This window comes from Hyla sarda, chromosome 2 (genome assembly GCF_029499605.1).
Source record: "Hyla sarda isolate aHylSar1 chromosome 2, aHylSar1.hap1, whole genome shotgun sequence".
In the NCBI taxonomy this organism is placed as follows: domain Eukaryota; kingdom Metazoa; phylum Chordata; class Amphibia; order Anura; family Hylidae; genus Hyla; species Hyla sarda.
Genome location: NC_079190.1, coordinates 294,246,614 through 294,266,515, shown reverse-complemented (window position 1 = coordinate 294,266,515; position 19,902 = coordinate 294,246,614). Strand labels below are relative to the sequence as shown.

At 47.7% G+C, this 19,902-nt stretch overlaps 1 protein-coding gene across 3 annotated transcripts in view; it reads right to left on the bottom strand.

Annotated features, from left to right (window-relative positions):
• Nucleotides 1-19,902, bottom strand: part of HEATR6 (HEAT repeat containing 6) — a 98,099-nt gene that overhangs the window by 67,224 nt on the left and 10,973 nt on the right. Inside the window, exon 2 of one of the 3 annotated variants that reach the window (XM_056557509.1) lies at nucleotides 10,461-10,622. The exons of 1 other annotated variant lie outside the window; for it this stretch is intronic. The gene's annotated coding sequence lies outside the window, so the exon portion shown is untranslated. Of the gene's footprint in view, nucleotides 1-251; nucleotides 364-10,460; nucleotides 10,623-19,902 lie in introns of those variants that run through there. One more of the 3 variants, XM_056557510.1, reaches the window with a different exon arrangement.

Sequence of the window (19,902 nt, the reverse complement as noted above, 5' to 3'; positions counted from 1 at the left end):
AAGAATATAGTTTCACAGGACGTGCTCTCAATTTATAACTCTGGTGTCCTGGGACTACCTTTTGCTCCATGAATCTTTTATAAGCAGAATAATCGTTTCTGGGAGCAGCATTCTTGAAAAGAATAAAAACTAATACTACTTTTCCAAAGTGACTGCTAAATTATGTCTAATAATATCATATCAATTTCTTGTGTATATAAATGTACTAGGGTATTTCACTGGTTAAAAATTTAACTATAATGAACACTGACCGGTAAAGAAGTTCATGGATAAATAAAGTTTATGAGCCAAGGATAAGCAATTTACAGGGTCGGTGCCTTTAACACATGTTTTTTTCTTCTGGCATTTTATCAGGTAATATGCCCTGTGTGAAACCACCCTCTGGTTGGATTTATACTTTTGGAAAACTGTCACAACTGTCAGATTTTGAGCCAAAGCCAGAAGTGGATTCAGCAGAAAGTATAAGTCCTTCCATTATATTTCCCATTCCTCTTGAATCTGCATTTGGCTCAAATCCACTTGGCCGGGTTTAGTTTTTTTTGGAAAATTGCCACTGCCAAAAGTGTATTCAAAAGGAATGGAAAACATAAAATAACGGTCGTCTTCTACTTCTTTCTTGTAAATCCTCATCTAGCTTTTGCTCGAAAACTGACAGTTTTCCCAAAAAATTCTGCCTTGTGAATAGTGCAGAAGAATAGCACTGAAATCAATGGGACTCTGCTGTTGTGGAATGTCCATGTGGAGTAGTCCTGCAGAATTCCGCACAGAAATTACACTGTGTGAACATAGCCTAAGTGTGCATTGTTATGACAGAGCTATGAAAGCAAAGAGAACAGCACACTGCTCGCTATAGTCAGTAGACACAGCTGTTCTTGGTACACAAATTACTTCCGCAGTGGATTCTCAGTGATACATACTCTTAGCAGAATCTACATCAGAATTCCCACAGCGAGAAATATGCTGCAGAATGGGTGGACCCCATCCTTAAATGGGCACGGTCACCAACTATATTTTTTGATATGTTGTAGTACATATGTACTACAACATATCTCTAATATACTTTTATTATTTCTTTTTTCATTAAAAAGGTTTAATTTACATTTAAAAACCGGCCACTGAAAAAGGACTGATTTTGGAGTGGCAATCAGTCCTTTTTCATTTAGGCTGCACTCGCTCCCTGCCTGTCAATCAGACAGGCGGGAGCGAGCGCATTGGCTCCCCGGCCACTGGCTGGGAGGCCACTCCTCCCGCACATCGCCGCCGCCACCTCGTTGCCGCCGCTGTCCCTGCACGCCCGCTGCCGGACTCTGCAGTAACTGCAAGTGTAATGAGGGAACGGGGTATGCGGGGCGGGGGGGGGGAGGAGGGGGGAGAACGGGCTAGCAAAAAAAATAAAAATAGGATGGTGGGAGCTACCCTTTAAAAAAAAATTTTTTTTTTTTTTTTTTTTATAGAAATTTACATTTGATGGCCTCTCTCTTGTTTCCTCAGATTGTATCCACTTGCAAACAGGGCCTTCACTAGTGCCTGAATTGCTTGTTAAATAATAGATATTATTTGTTATTCTCTTTCAAATATAATAGGTTTATTACAGGGAAATGACAGCAAGGTAACCTGCATTAAACTGAATATACAGGTAGATAAAGATAGTGCAGGTGACTGATTTCAACACTCCTAAGGCCCCTTTCACACTACAGGTATCATCCTGTAAAAAAACTCCGTTATTACAAAAAGTCCTGAAAACGGCTGTCAAAAAATCCCATTCATGGGATTTTTTAAAGATCCTTTTGCATCAGGCATGTCCGTTTTCACTAATGTCAGTTATTTTTGCCAGCACAAAGACGGTGCATGCACTAATTTTTGGTCCGGTAAAAAAAATTTTTTTTTTTAAACCGGGACGCTAAAATTTAACATTGAAGTCTATGGGAACCGGATGTAAAAAAAAAAAAAAAAAAAAAAAAAAAAAGCTGACAATAACGGATTTTTTTTTTTTGAACATCAGTTTTTTGTACTGAGCATGCTCAGTACAGCTTTACAGAAAAAAAAAAAAAAGGGTTAAAAACCTGATTTAAAAAAACCGGATGTAACACGTGATAAGTGATGATAATGGATGATAACGGATGAACAACATCAGGTTTTTTTTAAATGAAAAACCCTTTTAAAAATAACGGATGATGGTCATAAGTTATCATCCGTTATTACATCCATTTTTGAATGGGAGGAGGCGAGGCATCGATTGTGATGGCCGCACATTAGGTCTGCTCCCGCTCCTCTGGATATTCACTAGCAAAATACGATTGGTGACCCTGCTGAAATTGATGGGGAAAACCTCCCACCCCAATAGGAAACCCACCACCTCTACCTGACCGACTCTCGCCCCGCCCAGAGGCATCCTGCTCTACCTCAGGGCGCCTCTGCATCTCCCCGTCTGCCAGCCATCAAGGGCCCTGCGCAAGGCCTGCGCTCCCGCTATGGAGGTCCTGCCTTGCAGATCCTCCTGCTCTACTGCTGCCTGCTGTGGGGACTCCGAGGAAGCCTCCCCGACGGCTGCCGCCTCCAGTTGCAGGTCCCTCCGGGCTCAGTGCGGCTCCCCAGCCACCTGTGCTTATCGCTGCTGCAGAGACCCCGGAGCTTCCAGGTCCTGACGCCGCTCCTGCAAAGGTACCTGCTGCTGCTTCTCTGCTGTGCCCGGATCCGGCGGTGAGCGAGTGCCCCCAGCCAGCCGGCCGGGAATCCAGGTCCCCTGAGTCCTGCCTGCACACGGGACCGCCATCTTTGGCCCCATAGTGCCGTGGGCTACAGTCCCCTACCTCCAACAAGCAGGGGTTTGTGGTCATCCCCTCCAGTTCTGCGTCCCCTTCTCACCTGCCTCTCTCACCTGGGGGTCTAGCCCACCCTCTCCTGTATTACCCACCCTGGCAGAGACTGATTTTGAGCCTCCTGCTCCACCTCTCATTAACCCTTGCACCCCACTCTGCTTGGGGTACTCCTCCTGCTTCTCCCCTGCCACAGGGGAACGTGTTGTCCAGCAAGATGGTACCTCCCTCCCGCCTGCCCTCCCAAGGGAGTCCTAAGCTCACTTCGGGGCCTGTGCTGCCTCCTTTGCCAGTGTCCACTCCTACCTCTTGGGATGCCCTTTCTGACGCTGATCTAGCCTGCTCGGGTCTGCCTACACCCTCACCTGCCCTGCCAGATCTCAGTCAGCTCCTTTCTCAAATTCCAACTAAGGAGGAATTTCGCTCACTCATTGCTGAAGTTAAGGACATGTGTCGGGCGGAAATCTCGTCCTTACACCAAGATTTACAACACGTTTCTGACCGGGTTGATGGTCTGGAGGATGCTCATGATGCTACTAGGGCCTATATTACTCAGTTTCCGTCTACAATTGCATCTCAAACAGACTCTCAGTGACCTCCACGCCCATGGGGAGGACTTGGACAATAGGGATGACGTAATAATATCTGGGTTCGGGGGCTGCAGGAGGCCTCTTGTGAGGAAGATCTTATTGAGATTCTGGAAGCGATTTTCAACCATATCCTGGGTGAGCCTTCTTCCCACAAGATCAAACTGGATAGAGCACATCGGGCCCTCCACCCTAAATCTGTTTCAGACACCCCTAGGGATGTTATCTGCTGTGTTCACGATTTTTAGGTCAAGGAGGCCATTAGGACTAAAGCTCGATCTCTGAGGAACTTTGACTTTGATGGGGCTCCTATTCAATTGTTCCAAGATCTGTCCTGATCTTTCCATTTACTCTCCATGCCTGTAGAGATGGACGCTCTGTAGTTTTACGCTCCTTCTCAGACCTCTCGACCTTCTGCTCTACACTGGATTTGCCGATGCCCCAGATAGTGGATTGGGACCTGACATTTCCTCCTCCTTTACTTCCTGTTTGTCAACCTGTCCGGTCCCACTGGTCTGGTGCTCTGAAGAGACTTCCTCCTTGTGACCCCGTGGGTCCTCCTTGAGTTGCCAATGGGGGCCCAATACCCCCCCTCCTCCCCTCACTGCTCCTGGATCGGGACATTATGTGGTGTTGGTCTTTCTTCACCTACTCTGCTGTTTTAATTTAACACTGAATTGTAATGTTTTTACATTCATCTACTGTTCTCATACTATTGCATTTTAGGTCACATATAGTTTCTTTTTTCTGAATATGTTCTTCTGCTATGGTCTTAGGAGGGAGTGTTTGCCTGTTTGGTGGTTTTCTCCCATTTCTCCCCCTAGAGACCATAGCAATGGACTGCCCATGCCTTGGTTGCAGGTCCATCTCCGTATTCTTGGCCTCCGCATTTGCTGATAAGTAAATGGTTCAATTATTTTCTCAGTATTTTTGTTTTGTCTTGTGTGGTCCTGTCTGTCTGGTGGTCCTTTTTTTACCCCTCATTTTCTCTGTTCTCCGCTTTTTCTTCTCTCAGGTTCCATCTTCCTGTCTCTTTTGCTTCAGAGTACCGAGTTCTCAGTCACCTCTTCGGTGGTCCGATGTGGTTTGCGGCAACTCTTCCATGAGTATGTCTCTTCATTGGCTGTCCCCTCCTCTACTCATCCATCATGGTCCAGTGTGTCTCCCTGAATGTTAAGGGCCTTAACACCCCCTATAAGAGGCGGTTATTGCAAAGTGTGTTTGTTTTGATACGGGCGGATATTGTTTTTCTTCAGAAGACACACTTTGACCGTTCTGGATCCTTTCAATTCCTTCATCATCTTTATCCACAGGTATGCTCTGCTGTCTCTGATAGGAAGGTTGCTGGGGTAGCAGTTCTTATCTCTAGTTTCTGTCCACTTCAAGTCTCTTCTTCCTTTCTTGACCCACAGGGGCATTACATGATGGTGGAGGGTGTCCCGCTCCTTTTCTGTAATATTTATGCCCCGAACACGTCCCAAATCCTTGCTAGGCTCCATAAATACCCCTCCTCTGCTTCGCTACTTGGGGGGGGGGACTTTAATATTTTCTCTCCTCCTCTGGACCGTCACTCTCTCTCTCTCTCTGCTGCTGCTCCTCCTACTCAATTGCACTTGGCCTCCATTTTTCGGCAGATTATACGGGCCTCCTCACTCTATGATTTATGGCGGATTAACCACCCAACGGATCGCTCTTTTAGCTTCTACTCACATGCCCATAAATTGCATATGCGTATAGTCTACTTTTTTGGCAACCTCCCCATGGTGCACATACTCTCTTCTGCTTCTCTAGAGCCGATCTCTGTCTGATCATTGCCCTGTTCTCCCTTCTTTTTCTCCCTCTTCTACTCCCTTCCGGAGCTGTCACTTGCGTCTTAATGATTCCCTCCTTATATCACTACCTTACCGAGAATCTATCCAGAACTGCTTGACTGAATACTTTGCCACTAACAAGGGTTCGGTTTCCTCACAGGCCGTTCTCTGGGAAGCTCATAAGTCGGTAGTAGGTGGACACTGTATTGCTCTAGGTGCCCGACTTAAGCGAGATGTTCTGGCCCGCTCCCGGGAACTTCGGGCCCAGATTGCGTGCCTCGAAACTCTTACTGTCCTCTCCCTCTTTACCGTTCCTGAGGCGCTTAGTGGCTGCTCGGGCCCAGTTGGGTGACCTGGCTCTCCATAGAGTTGGGCGACAATTTATGCCAAGCAACGTTTCTATGAGAAAGGAAATAAAGCCCACACTATGTTGGCCAGGTGCCTACGTGAACGTGCAGTTGCTCAGTCCCCCTCTGCCCTTAAGGACTCCTCTGGTGTACTTCACTATCATCCTGCTGATATCGCTAATCTCCTTGTTCACTGTTACTCTGGTCTTTATTCTCTTCCTTCCCAGCTTCCGTCTGATCAGAGGGAGCGTGTAGTTGCTCTCGACTCATATGTTTCCCAATGCGGTCTGCCTATTTTGTCTGGAGGCGATCGTGAGGCTCTTAATGCTCCTATTACTAGGGAGGAACTCCTTGAAGTTCTTAAATCCCTGCCGGTTGGTCGGGGGGGGGGGGGGGGAGGAGATCCCGCAGTCTTTTTTGAACTCCTTAATTACCCCGATACCTAAACCTGGAAAGGACGCTCATGATTGCTCGAGTTATAGACCCATTGCCCTTCTCAACTCAGACTTGAAACTCTTTTCTAAGGTGTTAGCGGTCCAACTCAGTTCATTTCTTCCTACCCTCATACATAAGGATCAGGTTGGGTTTATACCTTGCCGCCAAGGAGGTGACAATACCAGGAGGGTTGGGGACCTTGTCGACTTGATCAATCGGAGGTCTGACCAGGCTTTAATTATCAGTTTAGATGCAGAGAAGGCCCTAGATAGACTGGGGTGGCCACTTCTTTTTGCTACCCTCCAAAAATTCGGTATCACAGGTTATTTTTTTACTGCATTGCGGGGTCTCTTCTCTTCTCCCACTGCATCTCTCAAGCTCCCTCACTCTCCGATCTTCCCTCTGTTTAATGGTACTCGTCAGAGTTGCCCACTCCACCCCCCACCCCCACCCCTGGTTTTCGCCTTATGTATTGAACCTCTTGCTGCCATGATTAGGGGGGATTTGGACATCAATGGCATTCACTTATTTAACCCCTTAAGGACCCAGGGTTTTTCCGTTTTTTGCATTTTCGGTTTTTCCTCCTTACCTTTAAAAAATCATAACTCTTTCAATTTTGCACCTAAAAATCCATATGATGGCTTATTTTTTGTGCCACCAATTTTACTTTGTAATGACATCAGTCATTTTACCTAAGAATCTACGGCAAAACAGAAAAAATAAAAAAATGACATTTTGTAACTTTGGGGACTTCCATTTCTACACAGTACTTTATTCGGTAAAAATGACACCACCTCTTTATTCTGTAGGTCCATACGATTAAAATGATACCCTACTTATGTAGGTTTGATTTTGTTGTACTTCTGGAAAAAATCATAACTACATGCAGGAAAATGTATACATTTAAAATTGTCATCTTCTGACCCCTATAACTTATTTTTCCGCGTGTGGGGCGGTATGAGGGCTCATTTTTTTGCGCCGTGATCTTACGTTTTTAGCAGTACCATTTTTGCATTCATAGTACTTATTGATAGCAATATTGTGCATACTAAAATTCACTATTTTTTTGCGCGTACGCCATTGACCGTGCGGTTTAATTAATTATATATTTTTATAATTCTGACATTTCCGCACACGGTAATACCACATATGTTTATTTTTATTTACACAGTTTTTTTATGGGAAAAGGGGGGCGATTCAAACCTATTAGGGAAGGGGTTAAATGATCTTTATTCACTTTTTTTTTTGCAATGTTATAGCTCCCATAGGAACACTGCACACACTGATCTTTTACATTGATCAGTAGTTTCTCATAAGAAACCACTGATCAATGATTCTGCCGCTTGACTGCTCATGGCTGGATCTCAGGCACTGAGCAGTCATTCGGCAGTCGGACAGCATGGAGGCAGGTAGGGACCCTCCGGCTGTCATGTTAACTGTTCGGGATGCCGCGATTTCACAGCGGCGATCCCGAACAGCTCCCTGAGCTAACCGGCATGGTTTTACTTTCACTTTAGACGCGGCGTTCAACTTTGAATGCAGCGTCTAAAGGGTTAATAGCGCGCGGCACCGAGATCAGTTCTGCGCGCTATTAGCCACGGGTCCCGCCCGTTGTTAGGCCGGGACCCGTGGCCCGACCCGCTATGATGCGGGGCCACGGTGTGGCGCCGTGTTATAGATCGGGAGGGGACTCATGATGTACCGGTACATCATGGGTCCTTAAGAGGTTAAAGGGTTATTCCAGGATTTTTTTTTATTTGACTATGCTACAGGGTCTGTAAAGTTAGTGTAGTTCATAATATAGTGTCTGTACCTGTGTGCAACGGTTTTCTCAATTCTTCTGTAATTTTCACCCCAATCTTTATTTTTACCAGCATACAAAATGACTGTTGTCTCAGATTTTTCCCAGGTTGCAATGCGGCCGAGATCTGACTCACTAGTCAGCTGATGACAGGGAGCCTGTCTGCTTCAATGGGTGGAGGGATCGCTTGGTGGGAGAGAGATTAATCTGCAACTAATGCAACAGCTGTAGGCACCCTGATTGAAAACCCCAGGTCTTTTGAATGGATGCAGCTCATTTATGTTTCAATGGGTGGGGTGGCTGATGTTTGGGAGGGAGGAAAATGGAATTGTGGGATTTGTAGTCAAAATAAGAAAAGTCAAACAGGAAATACCAGTTCACAAAAAGCTAGCCACAGTGTTATGGTAATCTCACAACATAGCCATTTAAACAAAAGACAAGCGCAGATCCTTCCTAAGCATATCCATTACTGCCTGCCAGGTACGTACTAAAATCACCTTATGGTGGATAACCCCTTTAAGATTAGCCTATTTGCTGATGATGTTCTTCTCACACCTTCCCATCCTCGGTTTTCGCTCCCTAACCCTTATAAAGCTCTCCATGCCTATGGTGTGGTCTCTGGCTATAAAATTAATCTTTCTAAAACGGAGGCACTTCCTCTGAATCTTCCTTTGTTATGGTCTACCCTCTTACGCTATAACTACTCATTTAAAGGGTCCTCTTCTGTAATTAAGTATTTGGGGGTTCACATTACGTCTCACTATGCCTCTCTTTACCAATTACCTTCCCCTTTTCCGAGATTTAAGGACTCTTAGAGAAGTGGAGGTCGCACTTTCTCTCTTTTTTTGGTCATATTGTGAAGGTTAAAATGACAATGCTCCCGAAACTTCTTTATTTTTTCGAGACGTTACCCGTTACCTCTGTCTGCCCTTCGGCCATTTTTCATTTTATTTGGGAGGGGGAAGAGACATTGTTTTCCAATGTCTGTTATGATGGCTGGTAGGGCTATGGGGGGCTGGTGGTTCCTTATGTGACAAAATATTACTGGGCTGCTCACCTGCGCCACCTTGCGGCATGGTCTACGTACCATGCATATAGCCACCAAATGGAGCTGGAGAAGCTCTGGCTGGCCCCAGTTCACCCTAATACTCTTCTATGGTGCGCTACGGCGTCTGCTAATTTTCTCTCTCCTCTTCTGGGTCCTATGTCCTTCTCTAATCATGTATGGGGGTATTGTTCTAGGAAGTACAAGCTGTTTTCTTACCCTTCCCCCTTGCGGCCCTTCCTTTATCATCCTGATTTTCCCTCTGGTCTCTCTACTGTCATGGTGCGGGAATGGGGATCTCAAGGCCTTTTCTACTGGGTTGATGTTGTCGACCCTATCACTCGCTCTCTCCTGCTTTTTGAAAAACTGGTCTCTTGTTGGGATCTCCCCTCGTCCGAGCATTTCCGCTATTTACAACTGAGGCATTTTATGTCCTCTACGTTTGGTACCACTGTGGTCTCGCAGCCTACGGGCTATTGAACGGTTATGCAGTGGCGGGCCTCGGGCAAGGGGACTTCTCTCTGACATTTACTCCTTTCTGCTCCATCCACCTGATGGTGATCCTTCATTACACCACTACATGAGTCGCTGGGAGGACGTTTTAGATACAACCATTAATCTACCTCAATGGTGTGTTATTTGGGAACGGGCATCCAGGGCCTCTATTTGCACCGCCTATAAGGAAACCCAGCATAAGATGATTATGGGATAGTACCACACCACGGAGCTGTTGCAAAGACTGAATCCAACTATTCCCCCTCAGTGCTGGCGTTTTGGGATAGGGTTGGGTAAGGTGTTCCATATATTTTGGCCCTGTCCTCTCATAGTAGACTATTGGAAAATGGTGCAGAGCTTAATCTCTGAAGCCCTGGGTGTTTCTGTCCCTCTGGACCCCCTCACTTACCTTCCTAACCTCTCTCTTTCTACTCTAAGAAGCCTTTTATGCATTTCATGCATATTACTCTAGCTACAAAAACCCTAATAGCCAAGTGCTGGAAGAGGACTCTTCCTCCCTCGGAGACTGATTTGTTAACCAGTCTTAATATTCTATGGAATACCTGAAGGCCTCTCTACATAACTCCATTCCCTCATTCCTATCTGTTTGGGAACCATAGAACCACTTTTCTGATCGACAACCACCTTGATCTCTCCTGCCTTATCCTTTCTATTGCTTCTCTTTTTTTTTTTACCTTTCTCTCTTTTTCCCTCTTTGTCTTGTGATTGTTGTGCGTTTGTCTACATAGTCCCCTCTTTGTTCTTTTCCCTCCCCCCAACTCCCCTTTCCCCTCCTTTGTTTGTGGCCCTTCGGGCCTATTTGAGTGCCTCTGATGAGGAACTTACCTTAATATTCATAAGTCTCTTTCATGGTTCGCATTATTGTCTGTTGAGTCCGATACTGGTTCACCTTGCTTTAGTGCTGTTATGGGCCTTTTACGGCTCCTGTTATATTTCCATGATATATTATCCTGTTAACTATACAAGGGTAAAAGCCAAGTAGCTATCTGCCTGTTTTTCTTTTACCCTTTCTTAGATTCTGTACCCATGAAAAATCCTTTATCAAAATTACAGCTGAAAGAAAAAAAACAGGATGATACCTGTAGTGTGAAAGGGGCCTTACTGGGTGAAAATCGATGCAGCCGTTCAGGAGATATCCAGCTTGATGCTAATGTGGCGATTCATTCTTCTCTGCACTGGATACAGCTGCTGCATGTGGAACTTTTTTTTCTGTCTGCTCTGGTGATAACTCTGCCCAATCAAACAATATTTATCCCTTAGATACCTGGGAATTCAAAAACACTTCTTAAATTGTGTATTTGAACTATATCGTTCTCCAACGGCTAAGATAAGGGTCAATGGGATTGTTTCAGAGGAATTTGATTTAAGAAACGGAACCAGACAAGGTTGTCCCTTGTCATCATTGATTTTTGTTCTGGTATTAGAATCATTTCTCTGTAGGATTAGGAAGAACCCAGAGGTGAGAGGGATAATGATCCAGGGAAGCATGCATAAAGTGGCGGCTTTCGCGGATGAACTAATTTTTTTTTATTACAAATCCAGTAGTCTCTTTTCCTTCCCTGATGAAAGAATTTGAAAACTATGCCCGTTTATCTAATTTTAAGATTAACTGCATTTAATATTAATTAACAGCATTTAATATTAATTTAATAAGAGACATTGTGTTACTGCTCCAAAGGAATTTTAGCTTCACTTGGTCAGAACGTGCAATAATATTATTAGGGATATGGATATCTGTAGACAAAAAAAGAACGATATAATATAAATATTCCGCCACTGTTGAAAAAGATCAGTCAGAAATGTCAAAAGTGGTCCCCAAACCTGCTTTCTTGGTTTGGACGTTGTGCACTGTATAAGATGTCGATCTTACCAGATATATCTTATATATATATTTCAATGTCTCCCCATTTATTTTCCATCTACTTTTTTTTTAAGGAAATAGCTACTATACAAAAAGGAGTTTATATGGGGGGGGGGGGGGGGAGAGACCAAGGATTAAAAGGGAGACGATGTGTCAACGTAAAGAGAGAGGGGGAGTAGGTCTCCCAGATCTGAAAGGTTACTACATTGCTACACATCTTGCCAGGGTGATTGAATGGTGTAAAGGCTCACCTAGTAAACTATGGGTAGAGATTGAAAGAGCGTCAAGCCAAATTCCACAAAATGCCCTTCCGTGGGGTTCAGGGTGAGAGTTGGATAGGATAAAAGACTACCCGACCATCTGGGCTACATATAGGGTTTGTATGGAAGAGCAAGTACGAGAGATTTTTTTTACCATACAACTCTCAACAAACCCCAATAATAGGCCATCCGGATTTTTTAGTTGGAGTAGACGACCCAATCTATAGAAAGTGGGAGGTGGTGGAGAGATCAAGAGTAATTCATATGAGGAAGGAAGACTCTCCAAAAGAATGGAGAGATCCAGAGGAGATTTTTCCAGCGGTTAAGATGAGAGCCTGGAGGAGAATACAATTCAAACATATGGCTTCAATCCCAAAACCAGAATGGTACAGAGAGAGCAACACGATCTTTGAGGATCTATGTTTCAAAGAAACACAGGTTAAACATGCTCTCTCCAGAATCTATCAGATATGGATTATATCAAAGGGTCAGTCTTTACCAGCCTACATCAAAAAAATGGGAAAAAGATTTGAACGGAGGCTTTACACAGGAGGAGTGGCATAAGATATTTAGACAAGCACACGGTTCTGCTCTATCCACGAGTATGCAGGAGGCTAATTATAAGATAATTTCACGATGGTATAGAGTGCCCATAGGCCTAGAAAAAATCCAGAAAGATCTAAATACACTATGTTGGCACTGTGAGAAGGAACCAGGCACTCTGTTACACATCTTCTGGCAATGCCCTCAGATCAGAAGCTTCTGGGAGCAAGTACACCGGTCTATGGAAAGAGTAACGAAAGGGGCGATTCCATGGTCGCCAGTTTTTTTCTTTTACAACATAATGACATTCCGCTGAAGAGATACAGCTATTTCCTGATTAGCTTTCTGGTAGTTACGGCCAGAAGCTGTGTTACTTTTTTGGGCGAAAGAAGGAAACCCCATCCATAGCCCTCTGGTATACTAAGGTAAACGATGCTATGCACCTGGAGAACGTACGGTTAGCAAATAGAGATGATGAGATGTGGTTCCTGAGTGTATGGCAGGCGTAGAAGGACTACCAGAGGTCTATGGAATATGAATAGAACCAGTTTAGGGGGGGGGGGGGGCAAGGTTGAGGAGGAAAGAGAGCAGAGAGGAAGAGAAAAGTAGCTGAACGGGCACAAAAGAGGCATTTTTCTTTGTAGCTTTTATTTATCCGGTATTTTTTGGTAGTGTGTTCTTTCTTTACGGTTTTTCTTTTCTCCTTTACAAGAGACCGATGCAAATAGCTATATTGATTTATAGATGGTTAAGTAACGTAGTGTCTCTATCTTTTCTGCTCTGTTATAAAATTACAAATAAAGAATAAAAAAAAAAATAAAAATAAAAAAGTCTGGAGACTATATTCAATTAAGATTATAGGTGGCTGTATATGGACATTTTTTTCTATCCGGTCAATTTTATCCGGTTATATTGTTTCATATAAATTAGAATTTTTTATGATTTTCTAATTATAATATTAATACCGTATTTATCGGCGTATAACACGCACTTTTTAGGCTAACATTTTTAGCCTAAAGTCTATGTGCGTGTTATACGCCGATACACCCCCAGGAAAGGCAGGGGGAGAGAGGCCGTCGCTGCCCGCTTCTCTCCCCCTGCCTTTCCTGGGGTCTAGAGCCCTGCTGCCGGCCCTTCTCTCTCTCAGTGCGCCGCGCCGCGCAGTGCATAGCAACGACGCAGGGGACGCACACCGGAGGCCTGAAGCAGCGCGGACCCGACCCCGGCAACAGGTAATTATGCAACCGGGGATGGGGGGGAGGCAACGGGGCAGAAGCACTGGCAATGGGTGCCGCTGCCCCTTTTCTCCCCCTGGCTGTCGGCGCCGCTTCTCTCCCCCTGGCTATCGGCGCCGGCACCGATATTCAGGGGGACAGAACGGGCAGCGGCGCCGATAGCCAGGGGGAGAGAAGGGCCGGCAGCAGGGCTCTAGACCCCAGGAAAGGCAGGGGGAGAAAAGCCGGCAGCGACGGCCTCTCTCCCCCTGCCTTTCCTGGGGGTGTATCGGGGTATACACGCGCACACACGCACCCTCATTTTACTATGGATATTTGGGTAAAAACTTTTTGCATGTTATAGGCCGGTGCGTGGTATACCCCGATAAATACGGTATATATGTGTCTATAGCAAGGGCCCTGCTTTGACACCTATTACCAATAGTTTTATCGTATAAAAAAGGTTTCTCTATCGGCTCCATTGGGGGACACAGACCATGGGTGTGTGCTGCTGTCACTAGGAGGCTTGACACTTTGGCAACAAAAAGAGTCGGCTCCTCCCAGCAGGATATACCCGCCTCCAGGCCACTGAGCTAATCAGTTTTAGTTTAGTGTCTAAGGAGGTGGACAAGGTCTGGAGTTCTCCAGACAAGGTCTTCTGTTTTATTATTTTCCTAGTTTAGGGAATTGTTAGTTTTTTATTCCGTTTCTTTTCTGTTTTCAGGTGGGGATTCAGGAACTGCGGCTCACTGTCTCCCCATTGCGATTGAAGGGGCACAGACATCGCATTATGTACTGTCAACCCCCTCTCGCCAACGGTCAGCGCCTGGGGTTGTACCTCATGGGTCCGGGTCCCCCTATTTCCCTGCTTTCCTCGCTCGCACATGGTAGCTCGGCGTGATTCAGGCGACAGAAAGCTGACCGAAGACTTCATGAGGTAACTTCTTTTGTCTGAGGTGAGTATATTTCCCTTTCTCCTTTAGGTGCAGACTTGCAACCTCTGGAGACCCTCAGTTTTTGGCCCACCTCTCTCAGGGTCTATTGGGGCTGGCCTGGCCAGGGGGCCTTCTTTCTTTATTTCTGTGGTGAGCAGTGGCAATTTTGGATGGGGCACAGTTAATTTTTATTCACTAAGGATGTGTGTGTGTGTGTGTGTGTGTGTGTGTGTGCGTGCGTGCGTGCGTGCGTGCGTGCGTCTTTAAGCGGGTAACAGCCGCGGAGTTTGTACTATGCAGGCACATGAAGCGCCGGCTTACTTTCACTTTCGGCAGCAGTCCACTGCCGGCGGCGTATCGCCCGCTCACCTCCCCGCGAGCACATATGCAAATGACATGTGCGCTCGGGGCTAGGAGCGGGCGCCATTACTTAACTTCTTGTCGGAACTTCGGCGGCCGGGGCACTGTAGCTCTGCCCACAGGGCTGCCGGAGCTTCTCAGAAGCGCGAATTGAATTCCAATCAGCGCTGTGCGCGCGATTTTGGGTGGCAGGGGCCAATCAGCAGTGCCCCTGCTCCTGGAACACCCCTCTCTTGCTATTGGCCGGCATTTCTCCCTTCTCTAGAGCGGGGTTCTCCTCACAGCAGCTGCCCTGGGGACACAGACTTGGGTGAGAGAGTTCTTTTTTTCCACTATGTTCGTGCCCAGAACTGTTACTCCCTCTGCACGGACAACTGGAGTGTTAGTTTACCAATTTGTCTGTAAAAGCTGTAATTCCAAAATGCCTGGTTCTGCTGAACCTACTTGCTCTGCCTGTTCCACTGCTCCCCCAGACCCCCTGGCTCCCCAGGATGCTCCTTCAGTTCCGGTGGATTCGGCTGCCCCTCCAACCTGGGTTTCTTCCCTATCCCAGTATATGGCCGATTTGACCCAAGTCTCCCGTTCGGTGGCTGAGGCCTCCCGTGACGTGGTGTCTGCCTTGGAGAGGTCTGCCCTACTCCGGCCCTCTAGAGGGACCCGCTCCCCTTCTCCACGCTCTCACAAGCGTACTAGGGGTGCCTCTTCTGACTCTTCCATTGAGTCTTCAGGTAGACGTGGGCGCTCCTCTCGTAGGTCCCGCCCCTCCGTTTCATCTGGTCACAAACGTCGCTCATCCAGAGGACGTTCCAGGAGTCGCCGCTCTGCCTCGCCAGAGCCGCGTACCCAATCGGTGTCTCCATCCTCCAGGGCTGCCTCCACTCGTTCACATTCTCCTGGTGAACTTGCGAACGAGGCTTCCAAATCGGCATCTGACTCAAAGGACCGCTCGGATGCAGCTGATACAGTGAACTTATTGGTTGGGGCCATAAGAGACACCTTTCACTTAGAGGACCCAGGATCTTCGGACGGGACTCCTGAAGTATCCTTTCATCGTGCTAAACCAGCACCTCAAATGTTCAGCTCTCATGCTGAGTTTGACACCCTCCTGGAGACATCCTGACAAGAGGTTCCCGGGAACAAAGAAGGTTCAAGCACGGTATCCATTCGCCAAGGACCTTGTCTCAAAGGTGACTTCCCCTCCTTCGATGGATCCACCAGTTTCTCGCTTCTCTAAGGCTACTACACTGCCACTAGCAGACGCGGCTGCCTTCAAGGATCCGGCAGACAAGAAGGTACAGTCCTTAGCGAAGTTTGCCTCTGAAGCAGCAGGCTCTTCCCTACTTCCCGCCTTCGCCTCTGCCTGGGTGTCCAAGGCCCTTAAGGTTTGGTGTTCCCAACTGCATCAGGGTATCCTAGCGGGATCCTCCCCAGAGGATCTATCTGCTCTTGTTCTCCAATGCTCTAAAGCTGGGGACTTTCTGTATACAGCTTCTATGCAGTCAGCCCGCTGCGCTGCCTTTGCTGTGGGTAACCTAGCGGCCAATCGCCATTCCATGTGGCTTAAGGCTTGGGATGCGGATGCCGCTTCCAAGAGGTCTCTCACAATGCTTCCTTTTACTGGTTCCCGTCTTTTTGGCAAGTGCCTTGATGAGATTATCTCTGAGGCGACGGGGGGGTAAAAGTTCCTTATTGCCTCAAAATAAAGCTTGCACTACCTCCCAGAGGAAGGCCTCTTCTTTCCGGTCCCTTTGGAATTTTGGCCCCAATTAAGGGTCTGGGCAGGCGCCTTCGCGGGGCAAGAAGGCTCCCTCATTCCGGGCGCGCCCTTCTTGGAAGTCGGACACCACCCGTTCCGGCCGTTTTGCGGCCAAATCGGGCAACCGCAAACCCACTTCCACATGAAGGGAAGCCCCCACCCGCAGATTCTTCTCAGGTGGGATGTCGTCTCTTATTCTTTCAAGAAATCTGGACCACACACACATTCAGGACTCCTGGGTCAGGGACGTGGTGTCCAAGGATACCACATCGAATTTGCCTCCCTTCCGAGGGATCGATTTTTTCAGTCCTGGGCCCCGCGGTCTCCTTCTCTTGCGAAGCAGTTTCAGGAGGCCTTCCGGTCCCTGCTTCTCCAAGGAGTCATTGTCCCCGTTCCTTCCTGGGAACGTTTTTGGGGTTTCTATTCCAATCTTTTTGTGGTCCCCAAGAAAGGCGGTTCTGTGCGGCCAATCTTGGATCTCAAGCGTCTAAACTGACATCTTCTTGTCCACCACTTTCGAATGGAATCTCTCCGTTCAGTCGTGGCGTCCATGGAACAAGGGGAGTTTCTTCGGTGGACATCAAGGATGCCTACCTCCATGTTCCAATATTTCCTGGCCATTAGCGGTACCTCCGCTTTGCGGTTCCGGAGGGGCATTTTCAATTGGTAGCTCTCCCATTTGGACTGGCCACTGCTCCTCGGGTCTTTACCAAGATCCTTGCGCCGGCGATAGCCCTGTTGCGGTCGAGAGGGGTCTCAATGATCCCTTACCTGGATGACCTTCTCATCAAGGCTCCCACCAGTGTCCAGACTCTGGAGAATGTGACTCACTCTCCAGACCTTGGATGGTCAACCGGGACAAGTCTGTCCTCTCTCCCACCCAATCTCTGATCTTCTTGGGGCTTCAATTAAACACGGCCTCTGCCCAGATTTGCCTTCCGCCGGACAAACGTCTGTCTCTTCTGTCAGGAGTCCGCTCCCTTCAGGCCCAGTTTCCATCCGCATTTGCATGAAAGTCTTGGGTCGGATGGTGGCGGCAATGGAGGCCGTACCCTTTGCCCAGTTTCATTACCGCCCCCTTCAACTGGCGATTTTCTCCCGGTGGGACAGGTCTCCTCTGTCTCTCGATCGCAAGATTGTTCTTCCTCGTCGGACCAGTCAGTCTCTGCTCTGATGGCTCCGCTCCCCCCTTCTTCGGGGGCGATCATTTCTTCCCCTCCACTGGCAGGTGGTCACAACAGATGCCAGTCTCTCGGGCTGGGGCGGTGTGTTCAGGGACCGAACGGCTCAAGGCCTCTGGTCTCCCCGAGAAGCCCTTCTTCAGATAAACATCTTGGAACTGAGGGAGATTCTTCTTTGTCTGCTTAATTGGGAGTCCCTGCTTCAGACCCGCCCTGTCCGCATCCAGTCGGACAACGTCACGGCCGTGGCTTACATCAACCAGCAGGGTGGCACTCGCAGCTCGGCAGCCATGGCCGAGGTGACAAAGATCCTCCTCTGGGCGGAACACAAGGTTCCGGCCATTTCAGCGATTCACATTCCGGGTGTGCTCAACTGGAAAGCGGACTTACTCAGCCGGTCCTCAGCCAACCCTGGCGAGTGGCCCCTGCATTCGGAAGTCTTCGCGTAGATCTGCGACCTCTGGGGGCTCCAGACATGGGCCTCTTTGCGTCTCGCCACAATCGGATGATTCCTCCGTTTGTGTCGAAGTCCCGGGACCCTCTGGCCCTAGCCGTGGATGCCTTAGTGATTCCTTGGGCGGGGTTTGCCCTGCCCCATCCTCTTCCGCTCCTTCCCAGGGTTCTGAGGAAGCTCAAAGCGGCGGGCATTCTCGCCATTCTAGTAGCTCCAGACTGGCCTCGGAGGACGTGGTACGCCGAAATAGTCAGGTTCCTGGACAACGTTACGTTACACCTTCCACTTCGTCCGGACCTGCTGTCTCAGGGTCCTTTTTGCCAACCCAATTTACAGTCGCTGCATTTGATGGCGTGGCGGTTGAGAACACGGTTTTGAGAGCCCGCGGTTTCTCTTCCCAAGTCATTCGCACCATGTTTAGGGCTCGCAAGCCCTCCTTGGCAAAAAATTACCACCGTACCTGGCGATCTTATTTTTGTTGCTGTGAAGCTCAGGCCTTTCCTCCTGTTACTTTTTCCGTTCCCCATCTTCTCTCCTTTTTGAAGTCGGGATTGGAACAGGGGTTGTCTCTCAGTTCCCTTTAGGGTCAGGTTTCAGCCCTTTCTATTTTGTTTCAGCGTCCTCTGGCTTCCAATTCTCATGTCCGGACCTTCCTATAAGAAGTGGCGCATGCTGCCCCTCCTTATCGGTCACCTTCTCCCCCTTGGGACTTGAACCTTGTTCTGGGTGTCCTCCAAGGTGCCCCTTTTGAACCTCTTAGGGAGGTGTCCCTGTGCCTCCTTTCTTGGAAAGTAGCGTTTCTTGTAGCTATTACCTCCATTGAGTGTCCGAATTGGCAGCTCTTTCCTTCCGTTCTCCATTTCTGGTGATTCACCAGGACAAGGTTGCCTTCCGGCCAGATCCTTCCTTTTTGCCTAAGGTCGTTTCAGCTTTTCATCTCAATGAGGACATCGTTCTTACTTCCTTTTGTCCCGCTCCTTCTCATCCCAAGGAGCGTTTGCTCCACAAACTGGATGTGGTTTGGGCAGTTAGGTCCTACCTCTCTGTAACCTCTTCCTTTCGTCAGTGCGATTCCTTTTTCGTTCTTACGGAAGGTCGTCGTAAGGGACAACCTGCTTCCAAGGCCACCATTTCTCGGTGGATCCGGTCTGCCATTTCGGAAGCTTATCGCTGTAGAGGGAAGATCACTCCCTTCAGGGTTTTGGCTCATTCTACCCATTCTGTTTGTGCATCCTGGGCTCTCCAGAACAAGGCCTCGGCCTCGCAGATTTGCAAAGCGGCTACCTGGTCGTCTTTGCACAATTTCTCGAGGTTCTACGGGGTTCATACCTTCGCATCTGCTAATGCTAGTCTGGGCCGGAAGGTGCTGCAGGCGGCGGTGGTTCAGCCGTCCGCCTAACCGGTTCTTTTCTACCCACCCAAGGAACGGCTTTGGTACGTCCCATGGTATGTGTCCCCCAATGGAGCCGATAGAGAAAAGGAGATTTTTTTATGCTTACCGTAAAATCTCTTTCTCTAAGGATCCATTGGGAGACACAGCTCCCGCCCTTTTTGGGTTCCTCTTTGGTAATCTGTCCAAGGGTGTGTTCAGTTATTCTTTTTCTTCTGGTTCTCGGACAGTTCGTGCTTTTCCTTGACCTTTCGGTCCTCTCCTATTGCTCTGGGACTAAAACTGATTAGCTCAGTGGCCTGGAGGCAGGTATATCCTGCTGGGAGGAGCCGACTTTTTTTGTTGCCATAGTGTCAAGCCTCCTAGTGACAGCAGCATACACCCATGGTCTGTGTCCCCCATGGTCTGTGTCCCCCAATAGATCCTTCGAGAAAGAGATTTTACGGTAAGCATAAAAAAAAATTCCTTTTTATGTATAACTAGCCATATTTTCAAGTATTTCATACACACATACATATATACGTGCACTATCTAGCAAATGATTGGAGAAGGGAATGATGTACCTAAAAATTTGTATGATGTAATAATAA